Here is a 17,971-nt window from a genome sequence, read left to right on the forward strand (position 1 = left end):
ACATTTCTAGACTTAAATGGAGTCTGTAGATTGAGATATTATCCACTCATATTTGTGTGTGTATGTATGTTCATGCCATGGTACACAGATACCCACACTTTGGCCTGCAGAGGCAGTGGGACTGAGGTGTGACATTTACCTGGGTGAACTGTATAAAGTACATGGAAAGCAACTGGAAAGGCCAGGTGGCAATTTCAGACACGAAATCTCAAGAGGAAAGAATATAGCCATTCCACTCAACACTTCTTGGCTTTGGTAATTTCTCTAGTGCTAAGAAACAATAATAGTCTGCTTAAGTCTTCAGCACATTGCTGAATACCACATACTGAAGTCGTTCTTTTGGCACAGGGATAGAAATGAACCTAGATTTCTCTCTCATGCCCAGTGACAATGCCTTAAGGCAGAGGACATAGTCGTTTTTAATCCACAAAGCCAATCTATACTGGAAACTCTCTGGAGGGTTCTGGCCTGCTTTGGTGTTGTGTGGAGGTGGTGGGGGAAGAGGCATCAGTCACTCTTATTACCAAGCCTTTCCTGTCTGTAGCCAGGAGCTGCAGGCTGAGGGCTGAGTTGAGTTTCTCAAGCTCTGCACTCTGAAACCTGAGATGACGCGGCCTCCTTCCTGCACAACAGTGTAGAGTGCTCATGGCGTTATGACTTGTCTAGTTCCCACAGAGGGAGGAATCATGCCAAATATTTGTAATCTGCGCTTAAGTATGCAATCAGGGAAGCCACACCCAGATGCAAGTGTGTGGCTGCATAATTACAATGCTCTTGCTGGAAGGTCAGCTGGGAAGGCTCTTAGAGGCTGATGAATGAGTGTCAACAGGCTCTGTGACACTCTGCCTCTTTTACTCTGCAAAATGTTTTCCTTTGGACTCTGGTAGACACAAAACTTCCTCCTGCCCCACTGATGAGACACTACCTCTATGTGTACATGCAGCTATTTACTAAGGTACCAGGTAAGACCACACAACATGCTGACAAAGGTTGCTCGAATATCAATTTGACCAAGGTTTCCAGGCTGGCACTGGTAGGGTCATCCTGAGGTGCTTGAAAAGTAAAGGAATGGATAAATGAGTGTTATCATCCCAGAATGCATTAAACACTTTTTAAAAATGAGATTATAAGATGAGCATGGTGGCCTGTAATCTTACCTTTAATCTTAGTACTTGGGAGGCAGAAGTAGGAGGGTCTCTGTGAGTTTGAGGCCAGCCTGGTCTATGTAGTAAGTTCCAGGACAGTCAAGGCTACATAGAGAGACATACAAGACATTTTTGTCTTAAAACAAAACAAAAAATTGACATTATTATGTCGTATGCATAAGTGAATTTTTTAAAGAGTTAATAAAATTATATTTTAACAGAAAAACATTGTATTGTCAGATTACTGAAATTTGCAGTATTTAAACTTTGTTTTAGAGCTATGGCAGTGCAAACTGTTGGATATTAAGACATTTCATTTTCGCAAATATTTAAGTAAAGGGAGATTAAAAGTCTGGAATCACAGGCAGGACAGGAACTATGCCCCCAGTTTTAGCAGCTTAACTACAGCACTCTGTAGAAAAGAGGCTGCCCCACTTGCAGGCTCCAGAGGCACCTGTGTGCCCTTAATTTTCTTACAGGCAGGAAATTCCTACATTAACAGAAAACTAAACAGCTCATGCTATCATGTCCTACCTCATCCCCAAGTTAACAACTAGTTAGCACATGGCACAGACTCTCCTGCCTTTTATAGCTCAATGCATTTCTGTGCTATCTTTAGGGAAGGAGAACAAGTCTACTGACTAGGTCTTGGTGCTGTCTAAGATCAGGCAGGTGCTAAGTATCAAGGTCAGGGCTTGGATTCAACCACAGGTGTTGTGAATTTCAGCCCTGCACCTTCCCACTGAATACCAGGCCTATTTCCCAGTAGTGTGTAGTGTCAATGTCAATCCTGACAGGGTGAAGCACCACTGTATCCCGGAAACCAACCCAGCCCTTAGGAGCACAGTCGGCAGGGTGCTGACTGTAGCAGACACCCTCCTAGAAAGGAGATGCCCATGGTGGATGCAGGTGAGACACAGGGAGGCTGTCCCACTGAGGCTCTGACAGACTGAGGTGTGAGAGCAGCAGCTTGTTTTCTGGAGGAAAACCATGTCAGTACCCTGAGGCAAGTGGATGGATGGGTCAGAGTAGGTGGAGAGAGGCCAGTTGTGTGAGAGAATAGGAGCTAGGCTCAGTCCTGGGGGCTAGGTAGCCTTAGCAACACTCTATGCGATTCTTTTCTGGGAGAGATAGGAAGCCACAAGAAGGTGTGCAGCGAGAGGCTCTAAAGCTATAGCCTTAAGAATGAGCTGTTACAAGGCAGGATGAAAATGAGGATGCTTCCAGTTCAGGCAGATGGGACGGCAGCTCCATCTGGCAAGGCTGGAGGAGGAATGAGAAGCCTGGGTTCTGGATTTGTTTCTACAGGAGAGAGGGGAGAGTTTGCTGATGGATAACTTAAGAGTGTTAAAGAGAGAATGTGGATTTAAATGGACTCTGGTTCAGTAGAAGACAATCAAACGTTTTGGGAACTTGCTCCTACTCAGCTCTATCACCTCTAATAGTCTCAGGAACTCCGAAAGGTTTGTCTTACCCCATAGCGCAGATATGATCTGACACAGGCCTGTTTACAAAGCTCTCGAACTCTGTCACACTTGGACACGTCTGTAGCAATTCAGTACATGAGTTTCCTGTACCATCTAGGTTTATGTTTCTCATGGCACCCATGTGAACCCTTACTGAAACCTACCTTACTCAAAGCACCCATGGGGCTGCTGGGCTACAAGTCCATAGAGCCTGATGACCATCTCCTAAACATAGGCTGCCATGGGACTTTACACTTCATTACAGCTTAGTGACCTCCCTGGCACACTATTAGGAATAAAGATATGAAAAAGTGAAACTTGTATAAACACAACCACTAATACTTTTAGGATATGTGTAGATTTTCGAAGTGGCACCTATGGCATCATATGGTTTTTTTTCCCCCAAGAAGTAGAGTTTTTCAGGAAAATAAATCATCATCCAAAACATATTCAGACATGTTTTGGAAGGAAGGGAATAAATGACAAGAAGCTAAAATACTGGCATGTACCTGAGAGGCAGCATGAATCCTATGGGAGAATGTGCATTCATGTGTGTATGCGCTGCATCTTGACTATGGTCTTGCTAGAAGGGTTGCACTTATAACTTTTATATCCATTGGCTCCAACAGCTTACTGTGTGGACAGGAAGATCATTTTGTCTTTGGCAGCACTCATTATATGAACTGCAAAAAGGAGGAGGCCTCTTCAAAGCAGTGGTTCTCAATCTTCCTAATGCCTCGACTCTTTAATACAGTTCATCATGTTGTCAGGATTCTCAACCATAAAATCATTTTTGTTGTTACTTCATAATTTTAATTTTGTTGCTGATATGAATATCTGTGTTTTCTGATGGTCTGACCTCCAAAGGGGTTGTAAGCCAGAGACTGAGAACACTGCTTTAAAGCATGTAACAGTATCTCCTCGTACTGCTGATGAGCAGAATAAATGTAAAAGTACTGTGACTTATGCCATCTAAACTGATGTGTGTGTGTGTGTTGTGGGAAGTTGGTAGGATGCATCCAGCGCCTTGCATGAACCAAGCAAGTGTTACTGAGCTATTGTTGTGGCAGACACATTTTTAGCCTGTGGAGAGAGAGGAGGCGTGGCTGGTGAAGCAGCCCGTATTTCATTCCTCATTGGACACGATCAAGGAAAGACTCATGACCGCTTGATCTTCATCAGCTCACTTTGTCCACACCCAATACTACAAACTAAGCCAAGAGTGCTCATAAAATTCCTAAGTGCAGGCCTTTAAAACTACCTCCCAATGCACACCTAAAGCTTTCACTAGCTATTATAAAGTAACTTTATTTTCTGAATGATGTACCTTATGACTAATACCATCTAGCAATGGAGCAATTGAAGGACACTCCCCCTGAATTACAACCCAGGCAGAATTGAAATGCAGAGCTATATATAAGCAACTGGGTAGTCAAGGTGCATATGTTCTGGGCATCCCTGAACAGTGAACCCTAAGCTCCCTGGGTGCAGTCATCACTTGACACAAGTCTTTTCCATCTACTTTTGCATCCTCTATGGTTTCACTTCCCAGGGTTTTGGCCTGAGTTACCATTCTGTCATTCATAAATCTGACCCAATTATCTAACAGCTGGACCTTCCAGAGGACAGTTCAACTATATAATAAATTAAAGAAGTAGGCTCTTCATAAATGCTACTAACAAATTCTAATCAGGAAGAAGCATGATTTTCTTGAGTCAAATGGACTATATACTTGGTTTAATCTTAAATGAATATCCAAGTGAGCTTTCATTAGAATAGATACCAAGTTGAAATACTTGTAGGTATAATCAAAGTCTGACCACAAATAATAAGACTGTTATTGTTATAGAAAATAAAACTGGGCACATATTTACACATACAAATGAACTGTGAAATCATCTTAGGAAGTCTAAGATTATACCAGTCTTGGTTCCAGATATTTCTGGACTGTGTCCTTGGCAACTGCTTTAACCGTGAGTCTATAAGTCACACTGAAAATTAGGTTTAGAAACTGGGGTGAATCTTAGTGTAGCTTACTTGGCTCATGCAAGGCCCTAGGTTTATCCTAGTACCCTTAAACACAAAAACAGTTTACATAGTTACATAGTTAGAGTGATTTTAAGTTTGTTCTGCTTATCAACTTTACTCTGGTATATTGTTACATGCATTTAAGAAATCCTCTTTCTTACTGCAGTTTGAATGTTTAATACTGGATTTTTTTTTAGAAGTTTGCCAGACATTTTATTAATCATTTAAATAGTATTCAGATGATGAATATATGTCAGGGTAAAGAATTATGCATGCAGAGATCAGTAATAGTGCTTTTATTAGTAAGAGACTGGCAAAATTTTATGACACATAACAGAATAATTTCTCCTCATTTTATATATATATATATTTTTATTAGGTATTTTTCTCATTTACATTTCCAATGCTATCCCAAAAGTCCCCCATACCCTCTCCCCCACTCCCCTACATACCCACTCCCACCTTTTGGCCCTGGCATTCCCCTGTACTGGGGTATATAAAGTTTGCAAGTCCAATGGGCCTCTCTTTCCAGTGATGGCCGACTAGGCCATCTTTTGATACATATGCAGCTAGAGTCAAGAGCTTCAGGGTACTGGTTAGTTCATAATGTTGTTCCACCTATAGGGTTGCAGATCCCTTTAGCTCCTTGGGTACTTTCTCTAGCTCCTCCATTGGGGGCCGTGTGATCCATCCAATAGCTGACTGTGAGCATCCACTTCTGTGTTTCCTAGGTCCCGGTATAGTCTCACAAGAGACAGCTCTATCTGGGTCCTTTCAGCAAAATCTTGTTAGTGTATGCAATGGTGTCAGTGTTTGGAAGCTGATTATGGGATGGATCCCTGGATATGGCAGTCTCTAGATGGTCCATCCTTTCGTCACAGCTCCAAACTTTGTCTCTGTAACTCCTTCCATGGGTGTTTTGTTCCCAATTCTAAGAAGGGACAGTGTCCACACTTTGGTCTTCGTTCTTCTTGAGTTTCATGCATTTAGCAAATTGTATCTTATATCTTGGGTATCCTAAGTTTCTGGGCTAATATCCACTTATCAGTGAGTACATATTGTGTGAGTTCCTTTGTGATTGGGTTACCTCACTCAGGATACTGGATCTTTTTAATGTAGTTGCCTTTAGTATTTCTCTCTTTATTTTTGTTTAATCACAACACAATTTCCTCATGTTGCTTGGGCCTAAGTTTGTTTGGTTTTCTCTCCTTTTTCTTCTTGGATCTTTCTGTCTATACTTTCCATAAAATTTGAAAAACCTTAGTCATTATTTCATAAAATATCTTACCTTGTCTCCCATCATGTTTAGGTACTGTAACTATCTGTGCATTAAATGTACCAGAAGCTATTCCCCAGAACTCATTCTGTCACCAATTCATTAGTGTTTTCTTTGCACTGTTTACTATGCCCTGAGTACCACTTTACAGAGTTTTTGTCAGTTCATTCTCCATCGTATTGACTTTAACATATACACTAGGGCTCCAGAAAACTGGTTCAAAACTACCACAGGTCATTCTAACATCTGTGTCAGTTTTAGGTTAATTTTGATTGGTCCCTTCCCCATTTATTAAAGAATATATTTCCTACATTTTGTTTTGTTTTCTCAGACAGGGTGTCACTGTATAGCCCTGGCTATCCTGGAACTCATTATGTATGCCAGGCTAGCCTGGAACATATAGTAATCCTTTGCCTCTGTCCCTAATGTGCTGGGATACAAGCATCTTCTACCATATCTGACTACACAGAGTGGTTTTGGTCAGATATTATAAATTATAAACTTTGTCATAAAGTGTGTTATACATTTTTGCATTCCTATATTCTTGAACTTTGTTGTGGGAAACAGTGATGTTATTAGAAGGTAGGTCCTTTTGATGCTTCTTTTCATGATTTGTTAAGAAAATAAAGAGCTGTGCCCAGCCTTAGTTATAAATCTTCACTATGGAGTAGAAACCCTGTCTATCCTTCTCTCCCTCTGCAAGACCCTAGCGTTCCCAGTCTGGTTGGTAGGATCAGATTGCATTCCCAGCCCCATGTGAACACTCAGTGCCCTTTGGGTGTTTCTCCTCAGCCCCAGATTGGTCCTTACATTCCCATGCCGATCAGCAAACTCTGTAGAAGTGAGGTGTCTGCAGAGTTTAGCAGTGGTTCACAGCAAAGCCCTTTTATTCCTATTTGTCCTGCGTCTCTCCTCCTTGTTCTCCTTCCTGAACTTTTCTGCTGCCCTTTCAATTTAAGATATCTGCTGACACTGTCCGATGATGATACATCTGAGAACTCTCCCATAGTGGGGCTAGGGCAAAAGAAGCACTCACCTAATTTGTTCCACATTTTTTTAGAGAACCTATGCTCTGAAGTGTAACATATAATATAAAGAAGTCAACTATTTCATATATTTTGTATGGTTTGCTCTTTTTCTTCAAGCAGTAGATAAACCCAGTTCCCATTACCCATCTTAGTGTAACCGTGGCTAACACTCAATAGGATCATCAATTTGGCAAGTGTTGACTTTGGATTACATCTGTTTCTTTCAGGAAAATTAAAATAAATGGCAAAGGATACTTCTCTGTTCCTCTCAAGCATGTTTACTAGATGTGTTCCTCTGACTTACTGAGCATGTGCTACCTATCGCCTCTCAATGGTGCTGTTTTACATATCCTATGCCCGTTTGTCAGAACAATTTTTTAAAGCAAATACTTATAAGGACATGTAACTTGATCAAAATTATAAACAGAGTTCATTAAACTATGATACAACACTGTCAACCTTTATAAGGATCTCAATTTTAGGGTTGTTAAAAAGAGATGTACACATTAATAAACATCTGTACCAAGAGTTTGATGCAGCATATTAACCTCTGTGTGGACACAAGTAAGTATGAGTGCACACATGTGCTTCAGAGAGTGTCCTAAGAGTTGGGAATGCGCCTCTTCCTGTAAGCAGCCTGAGGTGACCTGTGAAGATGGTTCGCTACTCTCTTGACCCAGAAAACCCCACAAAATCATGCAAATCAAGAGGTTCAAACCTTCATGTTCACTTTAAGAACACCCGGGAAACCGCCCAGGCCATCAAGGGTATGCATATCCGCAAAGCCACCAAATATCTAAAGGACGTCACTTTAAATAAGCAATGTGTGCCATTCTCTTGCGCGCACCGGACTCGACCAGCAAGAACGACGCTGCAACAGGATCCTTCTGCACACGTTTATTGGGAGAGCTTGATTGCAGAGGCGAAAAGACTTTTTGCCCAGAGCTGGTGCTGCTTTTATAGGCCTAGGAGAGGCGTGTCTCATACCCTGATTGGTTATGCACTAAGCCTCATTTGCATGTTCCTCATCTGATTGGCTACTCTCTCTCAGTACCTCACTGAGCCTCATTATCATACCTCATTTGCATGTCTCACATCCGATTGGTTACTCTCTTAGTACCTTACAGAACCTCATTATCATGCCTGGGCCAGGCAGTGTTTTTGCAAAAAACTTTACTGCATATGTACACATTGGTTGTTTGTCCAATCTTATGCATGGTGGCCAGCAGTAGTCAGTGCCACTCAGCAACGGCACATGTGGCTTCCCACATCATTCCAGCGGTATAATGGTGGAGTCGGTAGGTGTGTCCAGGCCAAACAGTGGGGCTGGACACAGGGGCGGTGGCCAAAGAAGAGTGCTGAATTTTTGCTACACATGCTTAAAAATGCAGAGAGTAATGCTGAACTGAGGGTTTAGACGTAGATTCTCTAGTCATTGAACATGTACACATCCAAGTGAACAAGGCACCTAAGATGCGCCGAGGAACCTACAGAGCTCATGGCCGGACTAACCCATACATGAGTCCCCCTGCCACACTGAGATGATCCTCACTGAGAAGGAACAGACCGTTCCAAAGCCGGAAGAGGAGGTTGCACAGAAGAAAAATATATCCCAGGAGAAACTGAAGAAACAAAAACCCATGGCACAGGAATAAATTCAGCATAAAATAAATGCAGACAAAGTAAAAAAAAAAAAAGTTAGGAATGCTGGGTATTGCTGAACATAATTTCTCTTTTGCCTCTGATCTAGTGAATGAACATCATTCACAGGGATTAAAGACAATGAAGCTCCAGGATCAGCTTCTCCATCACCCAGTGTCCTAAGAGAGGCCATGTGGAAGACTGACTACTATCTGTGGCCTTGACTTCTGAGAAAGATTGTAAATTTCCAAGAGTTCATATGTATTTCTGACCCTTCTGTAAAATTTCTGAGCAAACAAACAGCTCTGAAATAGTAGATGAAATGTTAGTCCATTGGTAATTTTGCTCTGTAGAGTGACAGATGTCTTAATGCAAAGTGTGCTGTGACCGGGTCTAGCAAGGCACTATAATGAACACGAATGCTTTGCTTATGTAGTTTGTTTCAGAAGAGTAAGTGGTTACAGGGATGGCTGTGACATACAGAGAACATGTTCAGAAGACTAGCTGTTGTTAATTATAGAAGGCCCTCTTAGATAATGCCCAACAGATCTTTCTTGCCATGAACACCCACCTATGTGCCCATGACAAAAGGAGGGGAGTAGCTCTTAGGAGACTCCTCTGAGGACTTTTTCTGTTGCACCTCACACCCCGGGACCCACATTTGCTCTGGTTCATCTTTAGAGCCTTATTGTGGCAACACACAATGCTGAGGCAGCCTATGGCCTGAATGTGACTGTGATATAAAACATACTTTCCAAGCTGAAGCTTTTTTGAGAAAAGCAGTGCTAAGTGGGAGCAGGGGTATGTTTAGTGTGGGTGCAGGCTGCTAAGACAATACCCACAGAGAAAATAGAAGACAGAAAAGCTGGAGAGGCAGAAAGAATCATGCAGGAAGGTGGCTTTGTCCTGTGGTCTTAGTCTGGTGTTCTAGGGTTCCCAATTTTTTTTATCATAAAAGGAAATGAGTGTTAACAACTGTGTTAAGACTTTTGTTTCCAAGGAAGCACATGCTTTGCTGTTCCTACTTATCTCTAACCTACAAGCTGTAAGAGAACACTGCAAAGCTAGCCACTCTCACTGTAAAGATGAGCTGACCTAATGTGTATTTGAAGATATATAAAGTAACTTTTATTTGCCTGATCTAATTGTCTCTGAGACTTACTGCCTGCCCTCAGTCTGCTAACCTGGCATAGTCCTGGAAGCTTCTAGCTTTTGTACAATCTTATCCAGGCCTAGAAGGTTTTCACACTCTGAGACTTGCAGCTGAATAAGCTTACCTTTTCTTGTTCTTTCTGAGTAAAGGAGAGCTGGCTCAAACTCATCTCCAAGCTGATTGATTAAATCTTGCTTCTTTCTTTCTCGGCCTTTGGCTAAATTGCTCTAATTGTCTTTAAAATAACTCTTGACAATCTTTAATCTCATGGCTCCTTCTCATTCTCTGGCTTGTTCTGTTTTCATCTGTGTCTAGTTTGTTCTTTCTTTCACCTGTCTTTGTAAATTGCCTCCTTCTTCCCTCCCTCTGCTATGCTCCCTCTTATGTTGTCGCTCTTTCCTCTCCTAGTGAAAGTTGGGCATAGCCTATTCTGTCAAATCTTTCTCTGATTTGTCACTTTGTCTGCTACTCAATTAGAAATCACGTTCAGGCATGAGTGCTTCCTTCTACAAACTAACATTACCTTCATCGTTTGGGATTAAAGGTGTGTACTAAGGGTGTATCTGTATTCCTTCTAGAGGATTAAAAGTATGTGCTAAGGGCTGAATCACACAACTAGAAACATGTTTTCCCAGTAAACAACACGATCTCAGGGTTCACATGTGGTCAAATATCCTGCAACAGAGATGGGTCACATGAGTTCTGGATTTTTTTTTAACCTCTCAGGTTTCCACTTTAAAAAAAAAAGATTTATTTATATATTTTATGTATATGAGTACACTGTAGCTGTACAGATGGTTGTGAGCCTTCATGTGGTTACTGGGAATTGAATTTAGGACCTCTGCTCACTCAGGTCCGTTCCGCTCGTGCTGGTCAACTCCACTCGGTCAGGTGAACTCTGCTCATTCAGTCCCTGCTTGCTCTGGCCCAAAGATTTATTTATTTATATAAATAAGCACACTGTTGCTGTCTTCAGATGCACCAGAAGAGGGCATCAGATCTCATTATGGGTGGTTGTGAGCCACCATGTGGTTGCTGGGATTTGAACTGAAGACCTTTGGAAGAGTATTCAGTGCTTTTACTCACTGAGCCATCTCACCAGCCCAAGTGCTGGATTCTTTTTCTTTCTTTCTTTTTTTTTTTTTTTTAATTAGATATTTTCTTAAAGGGCCATCTCTCTCCTTGAGAAGTTTCTTCTGTTCTTTCATAATTTTGGCTACTTTAGCTATGTTTTATTTTGTTTTTTCTTCCACTTAAGCCAAGCCTTCCCTAGGGGATAGAGGAACCTTTAATAACAGCACCTGGTATAGTGCTTTGACAGGTTACTGAGAAGTTCACATGCCTCACTTCCATTCTCCCATAAGATGAGTGAAGGCAAAAGGAGTTTCTGTGCTCAGTTCACAGATGAGGAAAGTAAGCACTGAAGTAAAAGGTGGCTCAGGTAGAGCGCAGTGGCACAATACATAATTAGCATCTCCAAGCTGTTGTTCAAATTCCAGCTCATATGGAAAGGTGGCTCATATACATTAGACAGTTAGCAGCTGGAAGTAGCAGGACCAAAGCCCAGGCATGCTGATGCTAAGTCGGCTACATTCTGCCCCAGAATGCCTTTCTGTCCATTAAAGAATGGGAGTGGGTTGAAGAACAAGCATTTAAAAATATAAATATATAAAGATTTAGATTAGGACCAAGTTTTCCTTAATATAGAAAAAGTGAAAAACCCTTGTATTTCTGTACCCCACATTTTTAAACTTGTGGTTTTAAATGTGGTCACCAGCCCTGTCAACTGCAGAAGCAGCACCTAAAATCATAAGGAAAATGAGAGTAGGGGAGCTTCATGAACCAAAGGCTGTGGGTATGTGGGCTGTTCAAGTTCAGTAGTGCTGATGTGGAGTAGAAGTAGAAATCAGAATAGCTACCAAGTAGAATGGAATCCATAGTCAATGATAAGGACAGTTCTTTCTCTACCCATGCTCATGGTTTCTAGTTATGATAGCTCAGACCCACGTGTAGCAAACAACCAGCATATTCTGGCCCCCTTCTTCCCTAGACATCCAGTACGACTTAGGAAGTATCAAATGTAAAATATCTACAGGAAGTAACATACCAACAATAAAGGCATTTTAAGGAGGGCAATTCATGACTGTTATATTGTCTGCGGCCACATGTGAACATTATTTATGTATGTGATCTAAGAGGGGAGACAGAAAGGGAAGAGAGGCTTCTCCTAGCCTGACACAGAATTGGGGTTCCTTTCTTCAGCTGGTGCTTGGCTTCCTCCCTGCTGGGGAGATTAAAGCTTTGGCAAGTGGTTTATCTTGGCTAATGTATACTTTAGTTCTGTGTATATAGAGACACATATATACACACTGCAGTGTTTATATAGGCTATGCATGTGAAATATTCCTGAAGATGAGGCCTAGAATGGTTAGTGACACTAGGAAGTTAAAACCCAAATCTTGTAACCGAAAGCTGGTTTCTCTGAAGGGCCCTGCCCCTGTGCACTAAAAACACACAGGCGGGGACATGAACAATGGCTTCTCCTTCACTGCATGTACATTTAGCAGGGTCTGTCTTCTGTTTCCAGGAGGAATGGAACATTTTGTGGTGGCATCCTTTCATCTCTGGGGACTTTAAGAACATGAATATACATATGAGAAATTCTGGGCATAGTTTACTCAGGCTTCTGCTCTAAATCAAGTCCAGAGAATTGAGATGGAAGAGAAAAGCACATGGTGCCAGGAGTCTTGGACCAAGACAGGTGGGAGTGGAGCCATGCTTTGTGTATGCATGACCCCATAATTCAGACATAGGTCAGCAGTGGCTGGACATGCCTGCTAGGATACCCTGGGTCTGGTTTCTTCCTCCCGCTTTCCTTCCTTTTCTTTCTCTTTGTTGGGAGAGACAAGTATTTCCTTGGGAAGGAACAGATAATTGTTTTTTAGGATTATAAATATCAAAGGAGATTCTTTTTTTCAATTGTTCTAACATTTAGTTTTTATCTAAGTGCCCCATTCACATGTACATTTAGTCTTTTTATTATTATTATTTTAATTTTTTCTTTAAAAATTTTTTCTTGGATATTTTCTTTATTTACATTTCAAATGTTATTCCCTTTCCTGGTCCACCCCTACCCTCCTCTTCCATCTCCCCTCCCCTGCTTCTATGAGGGTGTTCCACTACCCACCCACCCACCCACTCACCAACCCCAGCCTCCCCACCCTCAAATTCCCCTACACTGGGGCATTGAGTCTTCAAAGGACCAAGGGCCTCTCCTCCCATTGATGCCCGACAAGGCAATCCTCTACTACATATGTGGCTGGAGCCAAGGGTCATTCCATGTGTACTCCTTGGTTGATGGTTTAGATCCTGGGAGCTCTAGAGGGTTTGGTTGATTGATATTATTGTTCTTCCTATGGGGTTGCAAAACCCTTTAGCTCCTTCAGTCCTTTCTGTAACTCCTCCATTGGGGACCCTGTGCTCTGTCCAATGGTTGTCTGCGAGCATCTGTCTCTGTATTTGTCAGGCACTGGCAGAGCCTCTCAGGAGACAGCTATATCAGGCTTCTGTCAGCAAGCACTTGTTGGCATCCACAATAGTGTCTGGGTTTGGTGATGTATATGAGGTGGATTCCCAGGTGGTTCAGTTGCCAAAGGAGATTCTAAAAGTATTCTGGACATGTAGCCATAAAGGTTCTCTCTCTATATATATATGTTCATAACAACAGAATCCTGAAGATAACTTACATGGAAATAAAAAAAGTAGCTCAGCTATTATAAATGTTACAAAATATTACAGCTCAGTTAGTGTAGTGCTTGGCACACCAGCATGAAGAACTGAGTTTGGATCTCTAGCACCCATGTTTAAAACAACCAAAACTTTGCATAGTGGCGCATCCTTGTAATCCCAGCACTAGAGAATCAGGGAAGGAGGGGTCCCTAGAACTCACCAGCTGGTGAGTCTAGCCTAAGCAGCAAGATGCAAGTCTCAGTGTGTCTGTGTCTGTTTCTCTGTCTGTCTGACTCTCTCTCTCTCTCTCTCTCTCTCTCTCTCTCTCTGTCTCTCTCTCTCTCAATGTTACAAAGGTAGAAATATGGGATAGGGTTTGGCTGTATGTTTGACATGATCTACTAGTCTGTGTACAGATTAAACAGTATGTGGTTAGACTGGTTAAATAGTTAAATGGTTAAGTGTGGTATTCCAAACAGCTCTTATACCTAGTAACTGGTCAGAGAAGAAAGAAGGTGAGAAAGAGGAAGAAGACAGTGTCTCGGCTTGTAAAATGAGCTGAGAGAAGATAAGAACATCAAAGAGGAGCTGGAGAGATGGTTCAGTGGGTACCAGCAGTGGGTGCTTGTATAGAGGACAGGAGCTTGGTTCTTAGCACGCACATCAGGTGATTGTAGGCTTAAATTTTTCAATGTTTATTTTTAATAAGGGTTTTTAAATGTTTTAACCTTTCTTTTTTTTTTTTTTTCTCACCACATATCAGAGGTAGTGGAAAAGAAAGGTTAATAGGGCAAAGGAGGATGTTGATCTATTTAGAAATAGTTTTTTGGAGCAAATCCAATCTGCATTGTTAGGCTATCAGCAGTTCAGTTTACACAAATCAGCAACAACAGTTTGATCAGAAGCAACCACAAATCTACCTGAATCTGCGGATATGGCAATAAGCTGCAGGAAGACGACTAGAAGTTCTTTGATGGTGTTTCTCTCTAGAAAGTCCTGACCAATAGTGACCAGTGTCAGTAAAGCCCTACAATGACCAGCAAAGAATGGCAAGGCGAACCAATACCATACAGCCTAGTTCACTGTCTGTTGGGTTATATTTATATTCTTTCCAAAAATCACATGTTCTCCCAGGCAAGCACTCTGGCCAAACATAACATTTTCTAGGCTACTTCCTGAAAAACACCATATGTCTGTTTTCAGTAAAACACCCTTCCATGTATCTGCTTCAGCAAAAACATCCTTCCATAAGACAAAGTAGAGAGAGAAAAAAAGCATCAAGAGGCTTAGCAGAGGCTAGGCTGGGGCAGCCAGAGGCATGTACTGGACTGAGCTAGCAGCAATGCTGGCAGGGAATGGACAGGCAATATCTTACCAGGTTGCCAGCCTTAACAGAATACTGAGACTGTGGGCTCCTATGACTAGCCATGGGTGTGGGCAGGCCTGGCTTGAAGAGGGCTCTAGGAGGCTCTGTTTTCTCGTGTCTTTCATGAGGTTGCCTGTTTCATAGCCCTTCTTCATGTCACAGGGACACTTGCTTCTGACCTCCTGCCTTCTCTGACTTGACTCTCTTGGCTGTTTCATAAAAGGTTCCCATAGTTACTGATGTACCCTTCCCCACAAGTTCAAAGGCCTCCATGGGTGGTAGAAATGGTGGATGGAATTGAGCCCTATGCTTTCTAAGCTTTTCCTACTCACGTGTCTCTGTGACAAAGCTTGTTTTCATTTTCATTTTATTTTTTGAGGCATGGTATCAGCTTATGGCATCCTCAAGCTTGTGATCTTCCTGCCTCTAACTCTTGGATGCTGGAATTACACGTGCTAAGGAGAACAACAACCTAATGCAGCAGAACACTGCTAACAACCTACTATACCTTATATGTGGCTTATTCCTCTAACTTTCCATTTAATAATTTTGGATTATGGGTACCCAAAAGCAGGGGAAGTGTAATTAGAGAAAAGGTTGAGCTGCATTATAGCTAGGGCCACCTGACTATCCAGAACCATTTTCTGCCCTGAGAGCCTTCATAAGATCCCACACAGAAGCCGTCTACTGTCTGCCATGCAAGGCAGCATCATAACTCTCAGATTAGGATGGAGTTGACTGTAGGGTGGGGATACTGGACTGTTCACCACAGAGACCTGGTGTGGCACCTAATAGGTACACAGTTTCCTCTCTAGTGTGGCTCTAGAGCATATTCATGTCCTCATGCACAGAGGTAGCAGGTCTGAGGCCACCAGGTACATAAACTTTTGTAAGAAATCTATGAAAGTCAGTCCTATGGGGACCCTCTCCCTAAAGACATGAGCTCCCAGAAACCTGAAGCAGCCCCAACTTGCTCATTTTTTCCTTTATCAGACTCTCAAAAATAAGCTCTTGTTTCTTTGAATGCTGCATAATTATTTATGACAGAACCACCAAGAAAAGAAGCAGCTCTTAAATGTAAACTCTGAAAACTCTAACTTATTTGTATAAGAAAAAACTTAAAAATACTGTTTTAAAAATTTCTCATTTGTATATTAAACTACTTTTACAGGAGGTTCTATTTTTTTGTTCCAAATTACATTATTCTCCTTGATGGAAAAAAAAATCCTGCAGTCCCTTAATTCCATTTTTATAGTCACAAAATGCATCACAAGAAACTGATTTAGGCTTAACTCAAATGACCTCCTTATACCCTTTTAAGGAAGAGGGAAATGGAGAGCCTGTAGCAAGCTTCATGGATTCCAAATCATGAATTTACCCTTGGTGAGCAGCAAAGCTACAATTTTTGATTTCTGATGACTCTGAGCAGAGTCAGAAGCTGCCCCCCACTGGGGGGGATTTCATTTTGCACTTTAAATACTTGTGGTTGGCTAACAGAGGATGGGATTAGAGATGACCTGTGTGGGTATGGGGGACCAGACTGAGGGGAAGATGGGTGCCTAGGACAATAGTGCACGCTTCTGATTTGCTGCAGGTTTGAGTTGGGTTACAGTGTGATGCAGGCATCACACATAGGGTGGACACAGATGGCTGGGAGTGGGAGGGAGGCAAAGGAGCCACACATTGTGAGTTTCCTTATCTCTCCTGGGGATACAATGCCAACCTGAGTAATACTTGGTCAGGCACAGAAATGGAAGATTCAAAGATCCATCTCAGATTACTTTCTGGAAACCTGAGACCCTGACTGTACTTGGAACGATAATTGATGGAAGGTAGAAGGAGTCAAGAGGGGTCAGTGGTAATTTACCCCATTCATAAATCAGAATAGCCAAGTGTATAAAGCCTTAGCTCAAGCTGAGGCCAGTGCTATATAGCCAAGACCTGGTACTCATCAAAGGTCTGCTGAAGAAGCATCAGTAATCCCCTGCCAAAGGCTGGAGGTCTGTCTGTACCATGAACACCATCCTATCCCTGCTAGATCTTCTCCCTCCTCTTCTCTGTTTCTGCCATCCCTTATCTCTATAGGAATTCACCCTATTCTCAAAGGTGCAAACTGGACTTGTGGTGGGCTTGGTTTATAATTAATCAATTGGCTCTTATCTGTCACATAATGTATATTTATAATTAAAAATACAGCCGCATTTCTTGACTGTTTCACTGTATATACACAATATTTTCTTCTCAAAGCAAATGGAATGGAAACCACATAATCTCTGTCCTTTCCTGGTGTTTATCTGTCTCATTTTCCTTTCTGGCCTGGTTACACACTTCCAGGGTAGAAGATCCACCTGTTTTAACAGTCTCTCTCATCTATCCAAAGACTTAAATGCAAATTCAAATACAAGTCTGCACAATTTTAAAGGAGATATGTCCTTATTGCTGATAAATAACTATTTTTGTTGAACATAGAATTAAAAATGAACTAATTAGTTGTATTTTACTTTGTCATATTAAGGCATCAAACCTAAGGCTCCTAGAGTTCTTATTTTCATATTACATATAAATATAGAGGAACAGATTTTCCAGTGTGACTACAAGCTGACTCATGATAGGCAGACTGAATTTAGATATATTACACATTCAAGTTCTCTGAGCAGAGTTATGGCAAGACCTGAATCCCCAACGACACTTCAGAGCAGATTTTGAAGCAAGTAGCCACAGCAGCACATGGTCAAACTGGCCAATGTCTAAGCAAAACCCCATACAATATGACCTTGATAACAGCAGCATAAGACTGACTTTCTGTAAATCAGGTGCTGCTCAGTCCATACTCATTGGAGAATAAAAAGAAGTCTTGTGAGCAACAGGGACTCTTCAGCATGGCATAGTTTTATAGTCAGAGTAAGGCTTAAAGAAACACAGCAACGTTGGCAGAGCCAAGACTGTTATTAGAGTATCTGCTCTTCTATATCATACCTGATTAAAAACTCTCTGCCTACTTAAGAGCCTAATACATTATACTTGCACCTGGGTATGTTGGTGAATACTAAGGAACCTTACACTTTTCTGGAGTAAAGTTTTTACAGTCATTTAAGTGCTTAAGGGGCTTTGGACATCAACACTGAGGTCCAGAGAACTA

The 17,971-nt window shown here is 41.7% G+C and overlaps 1 protein-coding gene and 1 pseudogene across 2 annotated transcripts in view; one reads left to right on the forward strand and one right to left on the reverse strand.

Annotated features, from left to right (window-relative positions):
- Window positions 1–17,971, reverse strand: part of Gmds (GDP-mannose 4, 6-dehydratase) — a 519,180-nt gene that overhangs the window by 57,044 nt on the left and 444,165 nt on the right. The gene's annotated exons all lie outside the window — the stretch shown is intronic.
- On the forward strand, window positions 7,424–8,607 carry Gm11380 (annotated as a pseudogene).

This window comes from Mus musculus, chromosome 13 (genome assembly GCF_000001635.26).
Source record: "Mus musculus strain C57BL/6J chromosome 13, GRCm38.p6 C57BL/6J".
Classification (NCBI taxonomy): Eukaryota; Metazoa; Chordata; class Mammalia; order Rodentia; family Muridae; genus Mus; species Mus musculus.